The following is a 3,844-nucleotide window of genomic DNA, read 5'->3' on the forward strand; positions in this document are numbered from 1 at the left end:
TTAGTCTCGAGAAATTTTTGCATATGTAGTGGTGTGTATATTACTCAGATCTTAGAGCGCGTTTCCATTATATCGTTCTAGCCTATACAAAAATGTTTCGATATCCTAACATTACTATTTAATTTTATACTTATCCCTAGCAATACTCTGATTTATGTTTTAAAGAAAATGGTTTTGACTTTATAAAAAAAATAATATATCATTCAATTTTACGTCCTTGAGCCAATGACAAGGCGAATACCGTGAAACAATAAAATATCTTGTTCATAATAATTTGTTTCGTAATTAATATTTGACCATAATAATTACGAAACAAAACAAATAAATAAATCGTCACTTGATAGTGGAAAGTGGAAACACGCACAAAACCAGAATAAACCAGTTTACGCTGTCCGCAGGTGCCTCGTGCAGTCCGGCGTCAGTCGCTTGGTACCGTTAGAACATAAAGCACACATTTCATTCGAAAATTATAATTATTACGTAGTTTAATTGTTAAATTTTGTATTTGTTGATTGTTGTTATTGTTTGTTATTGTTGTTATTGTTTGTTATTAAAGTGAAACTTTTATTACATCGTCTCAAACTTTTTGGTCTGTGTAGCGCATGTCGCGTGTATCGCGGCTGCCGAGTAGGTATACCTACTCGGCAGCCGACCGTCACGCGACATGCGCTACACAAAGCAGTGTTCGGAACCGTTCGAACAGTTTCACTTTTACCGTGGTTTACATTTTTGGCCGGAGAACACCAGCTAATTCATACACGTCTTCACTGAAGTAAAAATCGGCACTGCTTGTAATGTTTGGAACTAATAAAATATTAATAATACTAATATTATATACTTGAATAAAAACTAAAAATAAAATGTTGTTTTTTTTTATTTGCTGACCATACACTACTACAAACGCAAAAATTTCTCCAAGCTAATTTACCTGTAATGTAATAAAATAAAACTGCGTTTTATTGTAATCAATTTTGACATTATTTATTTTCCAAAATTAATGATGAATAAAATAGTTTACGCCAACAAATATGTATAACTTTTATTTTTATAACAATCGTTCATACCGTAGCAGGTAGCGTTTTGAGTCTCACGCAACGTTGCCGCATCGCATGACAGCAGCAATTGCGACGTTGCCATTCCTTTAGTACGTAGAGGGAGAATGTACTAGAGACGACATCGGCGTATACCCGAACGAGATGGCGAATCCTTACGTCAATGTTGCCAACTATTACAAAAACTTTTTATCCGAAAAACTGGCAAAATATCTATAAATGTTTGGGTATTTTTTTGTAAGATAGGTTTATGAAGAAAAAGACAGATTTGAAAAGATTTTGTTATTTATTAACTTAACTAGCGACCCGCCCCGGCTTCGCACGGGTGCAATGCTGATACTAAATAGTAAATACACTACAGAAAAACTGTGAACGTTGTATATAAAAACATAGCGGCCCGCTCCGGCTTCGCACGGGTATAAAATATATAGCCGGGCGGCCGGCCGGTACAAGCGCGGATCCAGGGGGGGGGGTCATGGGGGTCATGGGCCATGCCCCCCCCTGGGCCATGTGCACGACCTAAGTGGACCACTAATTTAATATTAACTTTTGAAATTAACAAAGTAATATTGTTCAACATGATTTTTTATTAACTTTTGAAACATAAAAGTAATATTATAGAACAATGAAATCAATTTCAAACGGAAGAGAATATAGGTAACAAAAATTAGAGGAAAAGTTATTTACGATCGATCTGAGATCGGGATTAAAAAAACTATAACTGCGGAATAAAGTTTAATGGTAAAGTTGTAGGTATTTAAAATATTTATTACAACTTTTGCTTTTACACTTCTCGCAATTAACCACAAATATCGAAATATCCCAGTTCATATATTTTTTATAAAAAAACAAGGCTAAAGTTTAGATATCATTTCAATCAATGGTAAATAATAATAGAAAATACAGTAAAATTAGGACAAAAAAGGTCAAGTGCGAGTCGGACTCGCGCACCGAGGGCTTCGAACAAACCTAATTGTTTTATTATGTTGTATCTTTAAATGTTGCTTGTAGCAATTTTTTCTTTGTCTGTGCTATAGGACGTGGGGAGTACCTTGTAGGTTGTGATTCCCTTGCAAGTAGTTGCTAGTTTCAGAATATGCGGTTTTAATTGCTATTTCTTCTGATTCAGATTCAAATTGAATTTGAATCAGAAGACAGAATAATATCTTATAAAACAGATACGGGAATAATTACGAAAAACATGAATTTTTTATTACATTATATAAAAAAAAAAATTAATCTTATAACCCCTTTACTCATGAACGCAAATGTAATGTAGGTATTCAATAATTGATATTCACATCAAAAACTTAGGTCTATTATACCTTTAAGCAGTAATAAAATCAAATTTCTATGTCAACGCAATTAGAAGATACAGCCGTAAATGTAGTCTAATAAAAACGTACTGGAAATAGTTCAAATTAAAAGCAAATTAAACGAAATACATTTATTTGAAAATGAACAGCAAAATGACGGTAGAAATAAATGGGCAGAGGGTCCGCGATAATGTGCGCGCGAGTAGCAGACGAAAATGGACGACTCCGCCGCTCGTTCGTTCTTATAAAGGCGCGCCGCACCTCGGTGAGGAAGGCGCGGGGGGTGGCCTTCCGGATTTTACTCCAACACCGCCTCTCCTGACGGGGCAGGGTCCTCGCTGCCTTCAGTGGCAGCTGCAGCTCGTGTGGAAGGGCCAGCTTCGCAGTCTTCAGCGTTATGATGTGCATCGTAACCTGGAATATACAAAAAAACCGACATTGAAAAAAAAAATACTTAAACCAATGCAAATGAGGAAAGCTGAACCGGAAAACCGAACCGTGTAACAAACTTTACACAAACATTAACATTTAATATTAAAAAAACATTTCACGATTTTGGGGAAAATTTTACCCTGTACTGGTATCCCTAATGTTAATCACATGATTATACCATAAATTTGAAACTACGTAAAAACAAATGGCGTCCTGAACAACAAGAACACTTCGTAATTTAGTCGGATAACACAAAAAAATGTTTACGTCTATTTCGATGAAAATATTATATATTTGTAGATAATTTCACATTAGAGTTAATGAAAATGTATCAACTATATCCAGTTCTATAAAACAATATACTTCAAATAAGTTTACTTACGTGTGAAAGGTAATATTTGGTAATCTTCGTTCCGGCCGATTTTTACAACCAATCACACTACAACGCACCATATTTTCACTTAAAGTCGGATTAAAACAGATCACTGTCAACGTTTATTAAACTTTGAAGTCACTTAACAGCGAGAAAAAACAGAAAACTAGCAAAACAATGGACTGTAGCCGCTTGTTTGGGACAAACTGCCTTTGTCCCCAACAAAAGAAATCGCATAACATGAGAGAAACAAAAAACAATGTTTCTGTCTCTCTTGCTCTTAGCTTTATAGTCATAAGTGTATTTCTCTCACGCATTCCTTGTCATTTTAGTGCCTCCTCTATGGTTCATTCTCACTCTACGCTTTAGTATAAACAAACACTATGGATACCTACGCGTAGGTACGCTCGCGAATGCAAATTCGGTGATTTACTAATTATTGATAATCATTGAATTCGTTTTGAAATAGCCTGTACTTTGTAATTTTTAGTGTTATAGACATTTATAAAATGTGGTGCTCATTTTTTTTGTAATAAATTATCCCGCTACGCTATTGTATTTTCGTTGTTTTATTTCAAGTGAACACCCATACAATTTTGTCACGAGCCGCCTCTGGCCTCTGGGTGAAATCAACCAGTCAAATGATTTTTGTTCTAATTGTATTTTGGTAG

The 3,844-nt window shown here is 35.0% G+C and overlaps 1 long non-coding RNA gene across 1 annotated transcript; it reads right to left on the reverse strand.

Annotated features, from left to right (window-relative positions):
* Positions 1-2,484: 2,484 nt before the first annotated feature.
* On the reverse strand, positions 2,485-3,530 carry LOC149474927 (uncharacterized). Its single transcript, XR_016318168.1, has 2 exons — positions 3,183-3,530; positions 2,485-2,782 (listed from the first exon to the last, which is right to left on the reverse strand). It is a non-coding gene; the product is annotated as an uncharacterized LOC149474927 (long non-coding RNA).
* Between the last annotated feature and the right edge of the window lie 314 nt (positions 3,531-3,844).

This window comes from Colias philodice, chromosome 32, assembly GCF_061535455.1.
Source record: "Colias philodice isolate Cphi_HAF_F1 chromosome 32, ilColPhil1 Martin Lab GWU primary, whole genome shotgun sequence".
Classification (NCBI taxonomy): domain Eukaryota; kingdom Metazoa; phylum Arthropoda; class Insecta; order Lepidoptera; family Pieridae; genus Colias; species Colias philodice.